At 43.1% G+C, this 21,056-nt stretch overlaps 1 protein-coding gene across 1 annotated transcript in view; it reads left to right on the top strand.

Annotated features, from left to right (window-relative positions):
* Positions 1 to 21,056, top strand: part of ADCYAP1R1 (ADCYAP receptor type I) — a 419,514-nt gene that overhangs the window by 86,760 nt on the left and 311,698 nt on the right. The gene's annotated exons all lie outside the window — the stretch shown is intronic.

The raw sequence follows: 21,056 nt of genomic DNA, 5'->3' as shown, positions 1-21,056 counted from the left end.
GATAGATAGATAGACAGACAGACAGACAGACACACATACATACACACATACATAGACAGACAGACAGACAGACAGACAGACAGACAGACAGACAGACAGACAGACAGACAGATTGATAACTAGGTAGATAGATAAATATATTCTGTATATTTGAATGCTTAGCTTCTGTATCCTTGTTATATAACGGCGATGGATAATTCCGCAGTGCCAGAACTGTATCTGGAAATTGTCGTCGGGAGACAAGTCAGTTCCTGTATGGAAATGCCTATAATCTTCTCTCCTATACAATGACACAGACTGCGACCTCGGCACTCTCTATGCAGGGCCGGGGGGCCGGCTCAGCATATTGTCAGGAAGGTTTATCTGCTGTTACTTCTAGAACAATGTTCATATTCTCAGCATGTATGTACAGTCAGTACCGTTCCAACCTTGTATTGTACAATCATTCATCGCTCTGTAAATAGGAGTAAAGTAAATGTGAGCTGCAGAAAAATATGACCTTCTTATTTCAAAGAGACAAACTGCCCAAAAATATTTCTGACTTGGTAGATGCCGATAAATTGTAATTGAGGTCAGGACTCTGTGCAGGCCAAGTTCCTCCACCCCAAACTCCCTCATCCGTGTCTTTATGGACCTTGCTTTGTGCACTGGTGTGCAGTCATGTTGGAACAGGAAGGGGCCATCCCCAAACTGTTCCCACAAAGTTGGGAGCATGAAATTGTTCACAATGTCTTGGTATGCTGACGCCTTAAGAGTTCCCTTTACTGGAACCAAGGGGCCAAACCCGACCCCTGAAAGACAACCCCACACCATAACCCCCCCTTATTTGGACCAGTGCACAAAGCAAGGTCCATAAAGACATGGATGAGAGAGTTTGGGGTGGAGGAACTTGACTGGCCTGCACAGAGTCCTGACCTCAAGAATACCTTTGGGATGAATTAAAGCGGAGACTGCGAGCCAGGCCTTCTTGTCCAACATCAGTGCCTGACCTCACAAATGTGCTTCTGGAAGAATGGTCAAACATTCCCATAGACACACTCCTAAACCTTGTGGACAGCCTTCCCAGAAGAGTTGAAGCTGTTATAGCTGCAAAGGGTGGGCCAACTCAATATTGAACCCTACAGACTAAGGCTGGCCATACACTATACAATTTTCTTGTTCAACTTTCCTTTAGATTTACCAAAACCATGTAATATAGGGTCAAACCTAAACACTTTCAATTTGTATGCATTCAGGCAGGCCCTTGCACTACATAGTTTAAGGTAAATCTAAAGGAAATTGAATAAGAAAATTGTATAGTGTATGGCCAGCCTAAGACTGGGATGCCATTAAAGTTCATGTGCGTGTAAAGGCAGGCGTCCCAATACTTTTGACAATATAGTGTATGTGATATTGCCTTTAAAGTGGAAGTAAACCCTCCTATCGTTTTCAGCCGAGGAAGCTGCCACCTTGGCTTCTGTGTCATCTTCAACTGCCATGAAGCTGCCCATGTGATCATTTATGACACCAGCCATTGGATGGTGCCGTAAACTATCACAGCCGGGTGCCCACAGCAGTGATGCCGGCGCCGAGGGAGAGGATCGAGGCTTCGGGCGGCCGCATCGCTGGACCGTTGGATAGGTGAGTGAATGGCTGGAACTCCGCTTTAATATTAGGAGTAGGAGAATTTATTTTTTGGTATGACCAGTCATAGTAATGGCAAGAAACTGTCAGTCAAACGATTACAGCACAGAAAAATGAAAGCTGTCCTGAACAGGGGAGGATGCAAGGTGGCAAAATTGAGATGGTTAATCTACAGATTTCGGGCATCTATGCGTTAAAGTGGCAGACCTTCCTGCACCACAATAACCGTTCATTGACTGATTTAACTTTTTCTTTAAATTGCCAATCCTGCTTTTCACAAAGCGCTCTCCCGTCTTCAGAGATCCAGGAGACTTGGTTTGTTATATTGTTTCTAGAAAGATGTAATTGCAGCAAATATTGTGCAGGTAGCCGCGGAGTGCGGTCATTAGTGAGTCAGGGATCTGCAAAGAGCGGCGGTCAATACCAGCTTGCCGTCCTTCTGCTTCTCTGTAATGAGCTGGTTGATGTGTGCGTCCAATGGCTCATTACATTAATTACAAGTAGAGATGAAACATGGCCATTTTCTGCGGCAAGCCTCTCCAACGTTACACACAAAGGAGTAATTACAGTGCATTGTGTGCCGGGGACGGTGCGGGGGACATCTGCAGAATGAGTAATAGTAAACCTGCGGGATTTGTTAGTTATCCTGTAAGGATGGGGGGGGGGGTAGCTTTAGGTAGGTTCCATTACAATAACCATTGGTTAGTAAGAACATCAGAGATTGTTGATCCAAGGAATATCTGCCTTAGGAGACCTTTTTTTTCCCCCTGGTGGAGCAAGTTGGACCAAATTTTATTTTGCCTTCCTCAGGATCAACCATGGGCATTGTTGGCTTTCCTCTGGATAAACCATAGGCGTTGTTTGCCTTTCTCTGGATAAACCATAGGCATTGTTTGCCTTTCTCTGGATAAACCATAGGCATTGTTTGCCTTTCTCTGGATAAACCATAGGCATTGTTTGCCTTTCTCTGGATAAACCATAGGCATTGTTTGCCTTTCTCTGGATAAACCATAGGCGTTGTTTGCCTTTCCTCTGGATAAACCATAGGCTTTGTTTGCCTTTCTCTGGATAAACCATAGGCATTGTTTGCCTTTCTCTGCATAAACCATAGGCGTTGTTTGCCTTTCTCTGGATAAACCATACATATTGTTTGCCTTTCTCTGGATAAACCATAGGCATTGTTTGCCTTTCTCTGGATAAACCATAGGCATTGTTTGCCTTTCCTCTGGATAAACCATAGGCTTTGTTTGCCTTTCTCTGGATAAACCATAGGCATTGTTTGCCTTTCTCTGCATAAACCATAGGTGTTGTTTGCCTTTCTCTGGATAAACCATACATATTGTTTGCCTTTCTCTGGATAAACCATAGGCATTGTTTGCCTTTCTCTGGATAAACCATAGGCGTTGTTTGCCTTTCTCTGGATAAACCATACACATTGTTTGCCTTTCTCTGGATAAACCATAGGCATTGTTTGCCTTTCTCTGGATAAACCATACACATTGTTTGCCTTTCTCTGGATAAATCATAGGCATTGTTTGCCTTTCTCTGGATAAACCATAGGCGTTGTTTGCCTTTCTCTGGATAAACCATACACATTGTTTGCCTTTCTCTGGATAAACCATAGGCATTGTTTGCCTTTCTCTGGATAAACCATACACATTGTTTGCCTTTCTCTGGATAAACCATAGGCATTGTTTGCCTTTCTCTGGATAAACCATAGGCATTGTTTGCCTTTCTCTGGATACACCATGAGCATTTTTTTTGCCTTCCTTTGGATTAACCATAGGCATTTTTTTTTGTCTTTGTCTGAATCAACCATGGGCATTCTTTGCCTTTCTCTCGATAAACCATAGGTATTTTATGCCTTCCTTTGGATCAACCATAGGCATTTTTTTGCTTTCCCTTGAATCAACCATGGGCATTCTTTTGTCTTCTTCTAGAAAAACCATAGGCATTTTTTTCCTTCCTCTAAATCAACCATGGGCATATTTTTTGTCTTCCCCTGGGTCAGCCATGGGCATTTTTTCTCTGGATCAACCATGGGAATTTTTTGCCTTCCTCTCCTTAAAGCATGGGCATTTTTTGCCTTCTCCTGGATCAATCATGGGCATTTTCCTCTGGATCAACCATGGGTATGTTTTCTTTCCTCTCCATAAACCATAAGCATTTTTTTGCCTTCCTCTGGATTTAGCATTTCTTGCCTTCTGCTTGATAAACCATAAGCATTTTTTCTATGAATAAACCATGGGCATTTTTTGCCTTCCTCCCCATAAACCATAGGCTTTATTTTGACTTCCTCTGGATCAACCATGGGCATTTTCTTTGTCTTTCTTTGGATCAACCATGGGCATTTTTTTGTCTCCCTCTAGAAAAACCATAGGCATTTTTTCCTTCCTCTGAATCCACCATGGGCATTCTTTGCCTTCCCCTGGATCAGCCATGGGCATTTTTTCTCTTGATCAACCATGGGCATTTTCTTGTCTTCCTCGGAATCAAGCATGGGCATTTTTTGCTTTCCTCTCCATAAAGCATGGGCATTTTTGTGCCTCCCCCTGAATCAATCATGCACATTTTGCTCTGGATCAACCATGGGTACGTTTTGCCTTCCTCCCCATAAACCATAAGCATTTTTTTTTTGCCTTGCTCTGGATCAACCATAAGCATTTTTTCTCTGAATAAACCATGGGCATTTTTTTCCTTCCTCTCCATAAACCATAGGCTTTATTTTGCCTTCCTCTAGACCAACCATGGGCATTTTTTTGCCTTCCTCTGGATCAACCATGGGCATTTTTTTGCCTTCCTCTGGATCAACCATAGGTATTTTTTTTTGCTTTCCTTTGGATCAACCATGAGCAAATTTTATGCCTTCATTTGGATCAACCATGGGCATTTTTTTTGCCTTCCTTTGGATCAACCATGAGTATTTTTTTACCTTCCTCTGGATCAACCATAGACATTTTTTTTTTGCCTTCCCCTGGATCAACCAGAGCCATTTTTCCTCTGGATCAACCATAGCCATTTTTTTTTGCCTTCCTTTGGATCAACCATGGACATTTTTCCTTCCTCTGGATCAACCATGGCGTTAGGGGTCAGGCTTGGAGACCAGTAGCTATAGCAGTTGTGATGCTCACACTGACCGTCAGGTTAAGTTCACAAGCAGGTCACCTTGGCGGATGAAGCAGGATCACCCGAGCTGTGGGGTCTCAGCACTAACTGGTCTGATCAGAGCTTCAGATTGTGGAGATGGGTGATGCTACATGATAGTGCCAGGTCCTGGTCCTCAGGATCACCTCACCAGGAGGTGAGCAAGCCAGGGTCTGGTGGGAGATATAGCAGGTAGGAAACAAGCATGGTCAGTAAACAAGCCAAAGGTCAGTAATAAGTGGTTGCAGGTTGGGATCAAGTGGAAGTATAGATGAGAAACAAGCCAAGGGTCTGTACCAAGTGGTAGGGAAGTTACAGAGTGCAGAAGGAGTGAAAGGAGCAAGATATTGGCTAAAAAGAGCACAATAATCTGGAAAACAGGAAGTCCAAAGACATGCCTTGAATCAGGAAGTTCATGGGAGGAGCAAAGAGTTCAAGGATCACCAGAAACAAGACGCAAAGGAAGGTTGTCCACGGAATTAGACAGGGAGGTGCCCAGCATTTTAGGTGGCACAGCGAGAAGAGACACAGCCAGATGCTTCAGATGTTCCAGGTTTAGATCCTAAAACATGAGCATTTTTTTTTTTTTTTTTGGACCTTCCTCTGAATCAATTATGGGCAAAGGGTTCTGCACCAAGACGTTTTTATTTATCTATTTATATTTCTGTTGGTTGAATTTGATGGACTTGCATCTTTTTTTTTTGTTAACCAGACTAACTATATAAAGTGGACTTACCATTCGATGTTTTTTTTAATTATTCTTTTTTTTCCCCTAGAATAAATAAGTAAATGAAAGCTCAGCCATGTGCACAGATGTTTGACTAAAAATAAACTTTCTGGCTCTGGCTATTTGTCTAAAATTACTAAACTATGGCAGTCTACAAACTTTACAACTTAGAATCAGATATGGTTTCTGAAAAATGTTACACACTTGCATTCTGGCTGTTCTTGGCATTGTTTGGGGGGGTGGGGGGGTGGTAAGGTAAGAGGTAATAAATGCCTGGAATGTCTCAAAGTAACACTTCCAGGCAGTGCTGGGACAAAGGTCACTTAGGGCAAACATGCCAAACTGTGCCCCCTCCCCCAAATTCCTCCAGCACGAACCCCTCCAAAAAAATCACCCCTCCTAGCGCAGATTCCCCCTCCCCACATATACACAATTGTCCCCTCCTAGCACAAATACTCCCCAATCATCCCTCCTAGCACAAATCCCAAACCCCCTCTACCATATGACCTCTTCTAGAACAAACCCTCCAAATCTCTCCTTCTAGCACAAATCCTCCTCTTCATCCCCCCTTCCAACACAAATCTTCACCAAATCACCACTCCTAGCACCCCCCAATTTCCCCTCCTAAAACAATTCTTACCCCCTGCTGTTCCCCAAATTCCCCCTCCCAGCACAAATCCCCACCCCCATTCTCCGTACAGCCCCCCCCCCCCCCGCCCTCCAGCTCACATGATACCAAAGTGCCCAGGGAAGTTGTCCCTCCTGCCCACCCCTTGACACGGCCCTGCCTCCAGGTATTTATTACTTTTACAGGGATCACAGCCCCCCCCAACAATGCCTTCATCTGTATCTGTTCTCTTTCTAGAATGACAATGCCATCATCCAGGGTCACCATCTACTTCTGGACAGAGATGCTGGCTCAGAGAAGACACAATCATGTGAATCCTGGTGTCTGTGCAGTGCTTGGCTTGGTGTTCACAAATGTCCCTGACCTAGCCAGTTTGCAAATGTGTGCCAACTGCAGTGGCTCAGCGCTATTTATTAGCACTGCCTTCACTAAAGATGGCCGCAGAGATGATCCAACGCAGCAGTGTCCAGTCGGATGGAAGGTCCTCTGATGGCGCCTATGGGGGCCTTATCCACACTTCTCAACTTTTTGAGATGGGAATAAGGGAAACCTATTAGCAAAAGTATGCAGGCATAGGACACACCCCCTGCCACGCCCCATTAAAGGAGAATGATGCACAAAAAAAAAAAGAGGTTAAACCCACACGTGCTTTTTTTTTACCACTACTATTACTTTATATTGGCTTTTGACATTTACTAATGCAGTAATTTAGAAAAAAAATGGATAAAAGGTTTAGCACTGGGAACACTTTTTGAAAGATAAAAAGTGCATTTTATATAAAACTATACAGATCATACCAAAACAAGGGACAAATGAGGAGGAAAGAGGGACAGAGGGACTTTGTTCCAAATCAGGGACAGTCCCTCAAAATCAGGGACATTTGAGAGCTATGCTTATCCCCCCATTCTCTCTGAAACAGCACCACCTGCGCCGGGAAGAAAGCAAAACACCAGTCCAGGTCAGTCCCCAGTTCCACCTCCACTACCACACTGATAGGTGCTGGCCCTGTTCATAGCAGCCTTCATGAAATAAGAAAAAATCTGGTTGGCCGCACGTCCAATAAAATCAACTTTATTGTAACATTCTTCATGTAAAAACACCTCCTCAAGATACAGTGCCTTGTGAAAGTATTCGGCCCCCTTGAACTTTGCGACCTTTTGCCCCATTTCAGGCTTCAAACATAAAGATATAAAACTGTAATGTTTTGTGAAGAATCAACAAGTGGGACACAATCATAAAGTGGAACGAAATTTATTGGATATTTCAAACTTTGTTAACAACTAAAAAACTGAAAAATAGTAGTAGGCAAGGTGTTCTTTTCTTCATAGGCCTTGTTCTTCCTCCTCCAAACATAGCGTTGATCCATGGGCCCAAACAGTTCTAATTTTGTTTCATCAGTCCACAGAACACTATCCCAAAACTTCTGTGGTTTGTCCACATGACTTTTGGCATACTGCAGTCGACTCTTCTTATTCTTTGGAGACAGCAAGGGGGTGCGCCTGGGAGTTCTGGCATGGAGGCCTTCATTACGCAGTGTGCGCCGTATTGTCTGAGCAGAAACTTCAGTACCCACATCTGACAAATCTTTTCTCAGTTCCTCAGCAGTCACACGGGGACTTTTCTCCACTCTACACTTCAGGTAGCGCACAGCAGTTGAAGTCAGCATCTTCTTTCTGCCACGACCAGGTAGCGTTTCAAAAGTGCCCTTTGCCTTGAATTTGCGAATGATGCTTCCTATGGTGTCTCTTGGTATGTTTAACATCTTTGCAATCTTCTTATAGCCATTGCCCTTCCTGTGAAGAGTAATCACCTCTTCTCTTGTCTTCCTGGACCATTCTCTTGACTTCACCATGTTTGTAACCACACCAGTAAATGTCTAGAAGGAGCTGAGTATCCCAGTCATTTTAAAGCTGCCTAATTGGTGCTTATTAGGCTTTATTGCTGCTCCCTGACATCCACAGGTGTTTTCAATACCTGATTGAAAACACTTCAATGAACCTCTGTTCTTCAGAGTGGTAGTCTGGGGTTGAATAATTGTGTCAATGAAGAATTCTCAAAAGAAACATTTACTACTGTATTACAAAACCAATTTATGTCATTTTAGTTGCATATGGTTCTTTAAGAAGTCCTTGTAGGATTTCATTCTGAATACAATTACAAATGTACACTAAATTCCCTAAAACCCTTTACAGCATTGGGGGGGGGGGTTGAATAATTTTGAACACAACTGTGTTTGGCCCCTTTGAACTTTGTGACCTTTTGCCACATTTCAGACTTCAAACATAAAGATATACAACTGAAATTTTTTGTGAAGAATCAACAACAAGTGGGACACAATCATGAAGTGGAATGAAATTTATTGGATATTTCAAACTTTGTTAACAACTAAAAAACTGAAAAATTGGGCGTGCAAAATTATTCAGCCCCTTTACTTTCAGTGCAGCAAACTCTCTCCAGAAGTTCAGTGAGGATCTCTGAATGATCCAATGTTGACCTAAATGACTAATGATGATAAATAGAATCCACCTGTGTGTAATCAAGTCTCCGTATAAATGCACCTGCACTGTGATAGTCTCAGAGGTCCGTTTAAAGCGCAGAGAGCATCATGAAGAACAAGGAACACACCAGGCAGGTCCGAGATACTGTTGTGGAGAAGTTTAAAGCCGGATTTGGATGCAAAAAGATTTCCCAAGCTTTAAACATCCCAAGGAGCACTGTGCAAGCGATAATATTGAATAGAAGGAGTATCAGACCACTGCAAATCTACGAAGACCTGGCCGTCCCTCTAAACTTTCAGCTCATACAAGGAGAAGACTGATCAGAGATGCAGCCAAGAGGCCCATGATCACTCTGGATGAACTGCAGAGATCTACAGCTGAGGTGGGAGACTCTGTCCATAGGACAACAATCAGTCGTATACTGCACAAATCTGGCCTTTATGGAAGAGTGGCAAGAAGAAAGCCATTTCTTAAAGATATCCATAAAAAGTGTTGTTTAAAGTTTGCCACAAGCCACCTGGGAGACACCAAACATGTGGAAGAAGGTGCTCTGGTCAGATGAAACCAAAATCGAACTTTTTGGCAACAATGCAAAACGTTATGTTTGGTGTAAAAGCAACACAGCTCATCACCCTGAACACACCATCCCCACTGTCAAACATGGTGGTGGCAGCATCATGGTTTGGGCCTGCTTTTCTTCAGCAGGGACAGAGAAGATGGTTAAAATTGATGGGAAGATGGATGGAGCCAAATACAGGACCATTCTGGAAGAAAACCTGATGGAGTCTGCAAAAGACCTGAGACTGGGACGGAGATTTGTCTTCCAACAAGACAATGATCCAAAACAAAGCAAAATCTACAATGGAATGGTTCACAACATATCCAGGTGTTAGAATGGCCAAGTCAAAGTCCAGACCTTAATCCAATCGAGAATCTGTGGAAAGAACTGAAAACTGCTGTCCAACCTCACTGGGCTCGAGCTGTTTTGCAAGGAGGAATGGGCAAAAATTTCAGCCTCTCGATGTGCAAAACTGATAGAGACATACCCCAAGCAACTTACAGCTGTAATCGCAGCAAAAGGTGGCACTACAAAGTATTAACTTAAGGGGGCTGAATAATTTTGCACGCCCGATTTTTCAGTTTTTTATTTGTTAAAAAAGTTTGAAATATCCAATAAATTTTGTTCCACTTCATGATTGTGTCCCACTTGTTGTTGATTCTTCACAAAAAATTACAGTTTTATACCTTTATGTTTGAAGCCTGAAATGTGGCAAAAGTTCAAGGGGGCCGAATACTTTTGCAAGGCACTGTACCTACAACAAAGGTGATTTATTTGGATGTGAGGCCAACCGAATTTTCTCACCTGTGTCGAAAAGGTTGAACTTCACCTACCTACATGGTGACCAAGAAGTTGGGAGCTTACTGGATTTCTGACAGGTTTTACTCTACTATTTTATCATTTTTATATATATTAACCAACGATGCCACTAATTCACTCCCTGGTCATCTCCCGCCTTGACTACTGCAATTCCCTTCTCATTGGATCACCTTTACATAGGCTATCCATCCTTCAGTCCATCATGAACGTGGCTGCCAGGCTCATCCACCTTACCAACTACTCAGTGTCTGCTTCTCCACTCTGTCAATCCCTCCATTGGCTTCCGCTCACCCAACAAATTAAATTCAAAATACTAACCATAATTTACAAAGCCATCCAGAACTCTGCTCCCAGGTACATCACAAACCTAGTTTTAAAATACCAACCAAATCCTTCTCTTCGTTCCTCCCAAGACCTCCCGCTCTCTAGTTCCCTTTTCACCACCTCCCCTTCTCGCTTCCAGGACTTTTCCCGAGCCTCTCCCATCCTATGGAACTTCTTACCCCAGTATGTTTGATTATCTCATACTCTGTTTGCTTTTAGATGATCCCTGAAAGCCCTCCTCTTCAGAGAAGCCTATCTTGCACCCACCCCAACAACTGTACTTTTATTTTCTCCATCACCTCCTCCCCCACAGCTATTACCTTTTGTTTCACTTGACCCTTCCTCATAGATTGTAAGTTTTAACCACTTGGTGCTAGCGCTATAGCTCCTGGCCCTTTACCACGTGATCAGCTGTCAGCCAATGACAGCTGATCACATGATATAAAAACAGAAGTGGGTAATTGGCTTTTTTTTCCCCTCACACTGACAGCTTCTGTAAAAAGGACATCGGTCCCATACAGTGACCGCTAGGGCTGCTAACCAGTGCCCACTAGTGCTCCTAACCAGTGCCCACCAGTGCCACCTACCAGTGCCCATCAGTACTGCTAACCAGTGCCCACCAGTGCCACCTTCCAGTGCGCACCAGTGGCACCCATGAGTGCCCACCAGTGCCACCTATTAGTGCCCACCAGTGCTGCCAATCAGTGTCTTATCATCAGTGCCACCTATCAGTGATGCACATTAGTGCCACCTATCAGTGCCCATCAGTGCCACCTATCAGTGCCCTTCAGTGCCACCTTTCAGTGCCACCTATTAGTGCCCTTCAGTGAAGCCTATCACTGCCCATCAGTGCCACCTATCAGTGCCCTCTATCAGTGCCCCCTCATCAGTGCCCATCATAGCCACCTATCAGTGCCCATTAGTGCAGCCTCATCAGCGCTCATCAGTGCAGCCTCTTCAGCCTCAGCACACATCAAGGAAGAAGAAAAATTACCTGTTTGCAAAATTAAAAAAAAATTATACAAATTTCATATGGGCACAGTATTGCATGACCGCGCAATTGTCATTCAAAATGTGACAGCGCTGAAAGCTGAAAATTGGCCTGGGCAGGAAGGGGGTATATGTGCCCCATAAGGAAGTGATTAAAGAGCAGGGCCCTCTGATTCATCCTGTATTGAATTGTATTGCAACTGTTGTAAAGAGCTGCGCAAACTGTTGGCGCTATATAAATTCTGTATAAAAATAATAATAATATTAATAATAATATTGAAGAGCTGTATTGAGTAAGCATTTTTTACGGGAAAATTACTTAGAATCCCCAAATATATATATATATATATATATATATATATATATATATATATATATATATATATATATATATATATATATAATATTTTTTTTTTTTTTTTTAGTAGAGACCCTGGGGAATAAAATGGCGATCATTGCAATGTTTTATGTCACACGGTATTTGCGTAGCGGTTTTGCAAATGCATTTTTTTGGGAAAAAATACACTTTAATAGAATATAAAATAAAATCAAAAATGTTTACCCCAATTTTGTATAACGTGAAAGATAATGGCATGCCAAGTAAATAGATACCTAGCATGTCACGCTTTAAAATTACGCACGTTTAAAGAATAGCGACAAACTAGGGTACTTACAAATCTCCATAGGCGACGCTCTAAATGCCTTTACAGGTTACCTGTTTAAGATACAGAGGAGGTCTAGTGCTAGATTTATTGCTGTCAATCTAACATTTGCAGCAATACCTCACATGTGTGGTGTGAACACCATTTACAAATGCGTGCCCTTTTTTGCGCGCAAGTACGGAGGAATGGGGGCCCTTTTTTTCCCCTTATTTCTTTTACCTTTTATTTTTTTATTTTTTACGCTGTCTCTTTAATTTTTATTTTTTTTTATTACTTTTATTCCTATTATAAGGAATGTAAACTACCCTTGTAATAGAAGTAAGGGATGATAGGTCCTTTTTATGGAGAGATCTGGGGTCAAAAAGACCCAAAATCTCTTCTTTACCTTTAAAGGAAAAGATAAAAAAAAAAAAATGATTCACTTCCAGCCTGGACTGGGAGTGACATCCTAACATGGCTCTGGTTCCTCCAAGGCCATAGAGGCTTTTAACCACTTTAACACCCCGAAAGGATTTGCCCCCTTAATGACCAGGCCATTTTTTGCGATTCGGCACTGCGTTACTTTAACAGATAATTGTGCGGTCAAATAAAATTGATTTCCTTTTTTTTTCCCACAAATATAGATTTCTTTTGGTGGTATTTGATCACCTCTGGAATTTTTATTTTTTGCACTAAAAACAAAAAAAAAGCAACAATTCTGAAAAAACAAAACAATATTTTTCACTTTCTGCTATATAACATTCCCAATAAAAAAAATGTAAAAAATCTAATTTTTTAATCATTTTAGGCCAATTTATATTCTGCTACATATTTTTGGTACAAAAAAATAAAATTGCATAAGCGTATTTTGATTGGTTTGCACAAAAGTTATCACATCTACAAACTAGGGGAAAATGTATGTCATTTTTATTCATTTATTTTTTTTTTTACTAGTAATGGTGGCGATCTGCAATTTTTAGCGAGACTGCGACATTGCGGCGGGACTGCGACATTGCGGCGGACACCCACTAGGTTAACCCCTTTCCTGCCAATGTCATTAATACAGTAACAGTGCATATTACTGTAGTAATGTCCCTGGTTCCCCCCGAAAGGTGTCAAAAATGTCAGTTAGGGGTCCGATCGACCCCTAACTGACATTTTTGACACTTTTCGGGGGGAACCAGGGCCATTACTACAGTAATATGCACTGTTACTGTATTAATGACATTGGCAGGAAAGGGGTTAACCTAGTGGGTGATCAAGGGGTTAAATGTAAGCCTAGGGGAGTGTTTACTAACTGTGTGGGGGGTGGGCTTTTGAAATGACCACAAAGACCTGTGATCCTATATAGAGGGATCACAGGCGCTCTGTGATCATTTCAGCGATAACAACGGTCTGCTATGTTTACAACAGCTGCCCGTCCTTCTCTCTCAGCACGGAGCGAACACGGGTGGCCGGCGGTAATCGCGGGTGGCCGGCGGCAATCGCGGCCACTGGCCCTGTGCATCGGCTTCCCCGCTGCCTAGTGGGGGCGGGAGCACGCCACCGGCGGCACGCGCTCGTCCCCTAGCACCACGCGTGTGACCGACATAGAACTACGTTGGTTTGCACACAAGAGCCAGCCTGCCGCAGTAAAACTGCAGCAAATGGTTAATTGATGCGCTCTTGCTGCTTTCCAATGCATTTCAATAGGGGAAGTGTGTTTTTGGTGCAGTTTTTTTTAAAAACAAGGATTTTTAACACCACAATGTAAGCGCAACGGACCAGTGTGAAGACATGCATAGAATTTAAAGGGATGCATTTAGGTTCCGAGAATGGCCGACAATAAATTCATATTAATTTAAAATTCATAAAATTAATAAAAAAAAAGTAGATTATAATACAATTATATATAAAAATATATAGATTTTTTTTTAAAAATGCCATTTTCGGTTTCAGCCAAGTGCATCCTAAATTTTTTGGTTTTGGTACCAAAATTGTAATTTCGGTTCACCTCTAATTACATCCGTTACACTATGGCCTCCTTTGGGTTTTCACCACACTGCAATGCCGCCCTTATGATTGGACAGCTTGTATAGATGTGAATATATTTTTAGTGTCCCCCACATTTATCTGAACTAAAAGCCAGATAAATATCAAAGGCAAGATGTATACAAGCCCCCAAAAAGAAATAAAACACCCAATCAAACACCTGCGGTTCATCCACTTTGTTTCCGCGATCTGCGCATATCATTGATCGATCTGGTCCAGCTGATGCTGCAGGATATATATATATAAAAAGTTTGCACTTCTCTTTTTATTATTAAGATTGAAATATAAATTGCTCCATCATCCGTTGTACAGCTAGAATTCTTTTTTGTCCTTTATTGCACATTTTGTTCCTTCAAAGTAGGAGCTGTGGGGTGTCAAAAAAAAAAGGAGCTTAATGTCCAACTATTTCCATGACAGCCATGTAATTTGTGCGCCGGCTGCAGTGCCGAGCCGCGTTTCACACTGACAGAGCTATATATTTGCATTAAGGAAGATGAGGTTGCCAGGCAACAGCCATGCTGGTACTCCATTCCATATAAACGGCGCGCACCGAACAATAGACCAATTAAGTACATAGGCAGCGTGTTCTCTCTCCACAGAGGGCAAAGCAGTCGATACCAGGGGGGGAGATACTTGTATGTATGAAGTAGATCGAACTTCATCTTCTCACTTAATGAAGACCCTGAGCTTACACCTTATAATATATTCGTTCCCAAACTTTGGCCAAATTGGTGGAGGCCTTCTACCATCAATGGATGACTTAGGGAACTATTTTCATGTCATGGAGCATCTATTTTTGATCTACTTTACTGAAGATACTAGTTCCAGGCCATCATGCTGGCTCAGTACTCTGAGTTATGACTTTTATGAACTGTTATGGTACTGGCATTGGGTTAATGACGTGGAAGGCGTTGAAGCCTGAGCATCAGCACAATAATGAGTATCTGCAGCCAACTGTGAGGCATGGTGGAGGTTCCTTGCAAGTTTGGGGTGGCATTTCTGCGAATTAAGTTGGAGATTTGGTCAGGATCAATGGTGTCCTCAATGCTGAGAATTGAAATACAGTCGGATACTTCTCCATCATGCCATACCATCAAGGAGGCTTTTGATTGGCTCCAAATGTATTCTTCAGCATGACAATTATCCCAAACATACAGTCAATGTCATTAAGAATTATCTTCAGTGTATAGAAGAAAAAGGAGTCTTGGAAGTGATGGTTTGGCCACCACAGAGCCCTGATCTCAACATCATGGAGTCTGCCTGGGATTACAAGAAGAGACAGAAGAATTTGAGGCAGCTAATATCCACAGAAGATCTGTGCTTAGTTCTCCAAGATGTTTGGAACAACCTACCTGCCGAGTACCTTTAACCGCTTGCCGACTGCGCACAGTATATTTACTGCGGCAGTCAGCCCCGGCCAGGCAGAGTGACGTAGATCTACGTCGCTAGCCTGTGACCGGCTTTTGAGCCAATAGCGGGCGAGCGCGCGCCCGCCCCGGCTCGTTCACAGAGGAGTCCGCGCGTGTGACCGGCGGACCCAAAGTCCGCCGGTCACACTACGATCGTCGGTAGAGCGGGAGAAAGGCGGGCGGCTTATGTAAACAAGCCGCCTGTCATTCTCCCCTGTGTAAAAATGGAGATCATACGGTTCTACTATGTAGGACCGTTGATCTCTGTTCTTACACCAGTAGCCACAGCCAATCACAGTTAGAATCACGCCCCTAGGGACACACTAAACCCCTCCTTCTCAAATAAAGTTAACTCCTTCCCTGCCAGTGTCATTTTTACAGTAACAGTGCATATGTATAGCACTGATTACTGCAGTAATGTCACTGGTACCCCCAAAAGTGTCAAAAATGTCAGTGAAGGGTCCGATCTGTCCGCCGCAATGTTGCAGTCCCGCAAAAAAAATCGCAGATCGCCGCCATTAGTCGTTAAAAAAAACCCCGCCAAAAATGACAAAAATCTTTCCCTTTGTTAGTAAACGCGATAACTTTTGCGCAAACCAATCAAAATACGCTTTTTGCGATTTTTTTTACCAAGCATAGGTAGCAGAAAACAAATTGGCCGAAAATGTTAAAAAATTTAGATTTTTACATTTTTTTGGGGGGAATTTCATATAAAAAAAAGTGAAAAATATTGTTAATTTTGCAAAATTTACGCTTTTTTTTGTTTATAGCGCATGATCAAAAAATCGCACAGGTGATCAAATACCACCAAAAGAAAGCTCTGTTTGTGGGAAAAAAAGGACGTGAAATTCATTTAGGTACAGCGTCGCACGACCGCGCAATTGTCCATTAAAGTCATGCAGTAAAAAATCGCAAAAAAACCCCTGGTCAGGAAGGGGGTAAAATCTTCCGGGGCTTAAGTGGTTAAAAACTGTGTGCAAGTCTACCTAAAAGAATTGATGCTGGTCTGAAGGCAAAGGGGGGCCACACCAAATATTGATTTGGATTTCACTTCAAAGAAACTTTGGATTTCAAAGAAACAATGTTACATAGTTACATAGTTACATAGTTAGTGAGGTTGAAAAAAGACATCAGTCCATCCAGTTCAACCTATGATGTGTGTGTGTGTTTGCTTTTAACCGTACATTGTATACCCCTGTATGTTGTGGTCTTTAAGGTGACCATCTAATAGTTTTTTGAAACTATCAATGCTCCCCGCTGATACGACTGCTTGTGGAAGAGAATTCCACATCCTTACTGCTCTTACAGTGAAGAACCCCTTACGCACTTTAAGGTTAAACCGCCTTTCCTCTAGTTTTAGTGAGTGGCCACGTGTCTTATTGTATCTCCTTTCTCTGAATAGTTTGTTCCTTATGCTAGGGTCGCCAGTACAGTATTTGTACATTGATATCATATCCCCCCTCAATCGTCTTTTCTCCAGAGAGAATAAGTTCAGTGCTTGTAGCCTTTCCTCATAGCTGATGTCCTCCATTCCCCTAATTATTTTTGTTGCCCTTCTCTGGACTCTCTCCAGTTCCAGCACATCCTTCCTGAGGACCGGTGCCCAGAACTGGACAGCATACTCCAGATGTGGCCGGACCAGAGTCTTGTAGAGTGGGAGAATAATCTCTTTATTTCTGGAGTGAATCCCCTTTTTTATACATCCCAGTATTCTGTTGGCTTTGCTTGCGGCGGCTTGGCATTGCATGCCACTGCCAAGCCTGTTGTCTACCAGTACCCCCAAGTCCTTTTCCATCCTAGACTCACCCAGAGGTTCCCCCCCCTAGTGAGTAGCTTGCTTTCTGGTTTCTGGCCCCCAAGTGCATTACTTTACATTTATCAACATTAAACCTCATCTGCCATGTAGTTGCCCACCCCGTTATTTTGTTCAGGTCCGCTTGCAAGGTTTCCACATCCTGCATAGAAGATATTGGCATGCTTAGTTTAGTATCATCTGCAAATACTGAGATTGTACTAGATATCCCCTCCTCTAGATCATTTATGAATAAATTAAACAGGATTGGTCCCAGGACAGAACCCTGGGGGACCCCACTTTCCACACCCGCCCAATCCGAGTACTCCCCATTAATCATCACCCTCTGGACTCTCCCCTGGAGCCAGTTCTCTATCCAGGTACTCACCTTATGGTCCATACCTACCTTCCTTAGTTTGTACAGTAAGCATTTGTGGGGAACGGTGTCAAAGGCCTTTGCAAAGTCCAGATACACCACATCCACAGGCTTTCCTTTATCTAGGTGGCAGCTCACTTCATCGTAGAAGGTTAATAGATTGGTTTGGCAAGAAAGATTTTTCATAAATCCATGCTGATTACTACTAATAATACAGTTTTCATTACTAAAGTCTTGTATGTGGTCCCTTAACATCCCCTCCAAAATTTTGCAGACTACAGATGTTAGGCTGACCGGCCTATAGTTACCCGGGATATATCTCGGCCCCCTTCTTAAATATTGGTACCACGTTGGCTTTTTTCCAATCAGCTGGCACCATACCCGTCTGTAAACTATCCTTAAAGATCAAGAATAATGGTCTGGCAATCACCTGGCTGAGCTCATTAAGAACCCTCGGGTGCAAGCCATCCGGTCCCAGGGATTTATTTGTTAATGTATACATTATTTTAAAGCAGTCCTACTTTACAGCATTGTTTCACACCTGCCTACCATTTTTGGACAGTACTGTATATGTAGTGAGCCTTCCCTATAGAGTTTTGTCTTTAATGAATTTGTTGCTGCTAGGCTGTTATCAGCCTGAGCTGATATTTAGGCCCCGTTCATATTTCACGTAGTGGAATCACGTGTGGCTCGTAGGGCAGCCTATTCAATAGCTCACCTGAATGGGTTGCCCTATGAGCATTTGTCACGCCAAAGAAACTCAAGGGCAAAAATTTGGCTCCAAACCAGGTGTGTTCTTTTATACACATTTGCTGTGATTTTCGTATGTGTTGATGTGCGTCAATCACAGCAAAATTTAATTGGGGTGCAATTAAGTATAAATGCCACCCAAGTGCACACTCTGAGTTTTGCCTCAAATTTAGCATGATTTTAAAATGTGGGCAGAGTCTCACCGATTTGTCCTGCAATTCCAAATTTCTAGATGTGAATGGAGCCTTACCCTTTCTGGGCTCTGTAGGTTTTTTCCTAAGCCTGGTGAGTTGATGGCTTCAGGCTGCTGCTGGAAGGAGGCTCCAGTAATCGGCATGAGAAGAATTAATCATTAGGTCATGAATATTTCTCCAAATCTGCCAATTCCTGATGGTGTTGTTCAGAGTTATGGTATGGGGAGATGGGAGCACCCTTCCAAAGCTCTCTATCCCTTGGGGGTTTCTCCCTGGGAGGAAACCTGTGTGAAGAATTGCTGTCTGGGTCTGACCATGTGCTGAGGGCCCAAAGAACTAAGCTGAAGCTGGAGTACATACCAGAAGAAAAATGGTCTGAAGAGAGGAACTTCTTGCTGATGAAACAGCTAGGTAAAGCTTCTATTTAGACCTTGGAAGAACATACTTTGCCCATGGGATCAGGGTTTTTTCTTTTTTCGTCTGCTTACAGAGCGACAGATTTCATATTCAGGAGCAAGGAATCAAGTACATCAGGGGCGTAACTACAGGGGTTGCAGGGGTTGCAATTGCAACCGGGCCCCATGTACACCTGCATAGGACGGGCGGCGGGGGCAGCATGTAGAAAAATCACTGTCCTCCTTTTTCCTCCTGTAGCTGCAGGAGGAAAATGGAGGAGATTGGTTCCTCTGTATGCTTATTCCGCCATTCCTCCTATCCAGTTCACTTGTGCTCTGCTGTCTCTGGGCCCCTGTGTGCTCCCCTGGTCCCCCCCCCCCACTGTGGTCCCTCCCCTCTCCTGCCGGCTGCTGCAGGGGATGTGTGACAATAGAGAACAAGGAAGGGGTTGGTAAATCTGTAATTTACCAGCTCCTTTCTTTTTTGAATGGACAGAGTTATAGTCAGTGACATTGTAAAAAAATAAAATAAAATGATAAAAAATAATACAATTAAAATACCAAAAAATAAAAACTGACACCAGTGGGTGAACTTCCAGGACCGCAAAGGTCACACTTGCGACCGGACCCCGGCATTCCACCGGGAGGTCCCAAGATGGGAGGAAGGGGGCCCACTGCAGAACTTGTGAAAGGGTCCCACTGCGGGACCGTAATAAAGGGCCCCGCAATGAGAGTAAAGGGCCCCAGGATCAGTGGGAAGAGCCCTAGGCTTGAAGGGAAGGGCCCCAGCCAGAGTCCGGGGGGCCCTTCATGGTTTCTTGCACCGGGGCCCTGAAGGTTCTAGTTACGCCTCTGAAGTACATCATCCCCCTAAAGCCCCTTCTAAGGAACTAGGACTGGGACTCCCAAGGCGTTCAGCGTGACCAACTCTATCCTGGGTGGGAAATTTTCCTCTTGTGCCTACGGAAGGTTGCGTTTCCTATAACCTTGTGAAAATTAAAATTGCAATTACACCATTTCATGTGTGCAACACATTTAAAAAATGCCAAGCAAGTGGTTAAAGTGTCTGTGCTACCTGTGTCAATATTAATGTTGGAGCGTATTCCTGACACTCATTGGAACTGAAAGGCTGGGAGGGAAAAAAAAAAACAAACTAAAAAATGTTCTGCAAATTGGCACTAAAAGTTGCTAAAATGTTGTAACCCCACAGGCTTGGCACCGACATTTATATTGCTATTAATATTTTAGTACACATTTAGATTGGCTCACATTGTATGACATTTGGAAAACAAGCACTAGTATTATCATAGAAAAAGAAAGTCAATTTGTAATCCACAATTTTACAGTTGTCACATGATGGGAAAACTTCCTGTTGGGATCATTGTTATGGTGACAACTGTCTAAGGGCTCTTTCACACGGTCCGCCTCCGTAGGCGGATCCATGCTGCTCAGCGGGGATCGATCCACCGATCCCCGCTGAGCCGGCGGATGACAGCTCCGTCTCCGCTTGCAGTGCGGAGAGGGAGGTGTCACAGCTCCCGCTGCTCTCTATGGGGGATCAGATGAGAGCGGACCGCCTGTCCGCTCTCATCCGATCCGATCCGATCCCTGGACGGATGGAAAAATAGGGTTTCCATCTGTCCGGATTTCACGGACAGGATCGGATACGGATGGCAACGGGTGTCAGCAGAGGTGTCTCCACTGACATCCGCTGCCCCATAGAGCTGCATGGAGGATCCGATCAGATCCGCCTAAAAAACTGACAGGCGGATCTAATCGGATCGCCCGTGTGAAAGAGCCCTAAAACTTATAAAGTGAATACAATCAGCGCAAATCAAACAGTGAAATAAATAAGTGAATCAAATAAAATAATAAATCAATCAATCTGGCTGCAATCACTATTGTGTGTGTCCACTCCACAAATGCAATCTGTATACCAAAAAAGTGTAGCGCCAGATAAAATAAATAAATAAATAAATAAATAATCAAGATAATAGATGTAAATCAAGAAACGGAAGTACAATAGAAAACATCCCACTGTGTAAACCACTCGGTGAATGTGAAAAATTAAAGTACTAAGTGCATCTGCTAAAAAAATCACTAAAAAACCAAGGCAAATGAATCAGAATATAAATATGTGAAAATAGTCCACAATG

The sequence above is a fragment of the Pelophylax lessonae genome (genome assembly GCF_965119305.1).
Source record: "Pelophylax lessonae genome assembly, chromosome: 5".
Classification (NCBI taxonomy): Eukaryota; Metazoa; Chordata; class Amphibia; order Anura; family Ranidae; genus Pelophylax; species Pelophylax lessonae.
Note: the sequence above shows the minus strand (reverse complement) of the source record. Positions and strands in the feature narration are given on the sequence as shown.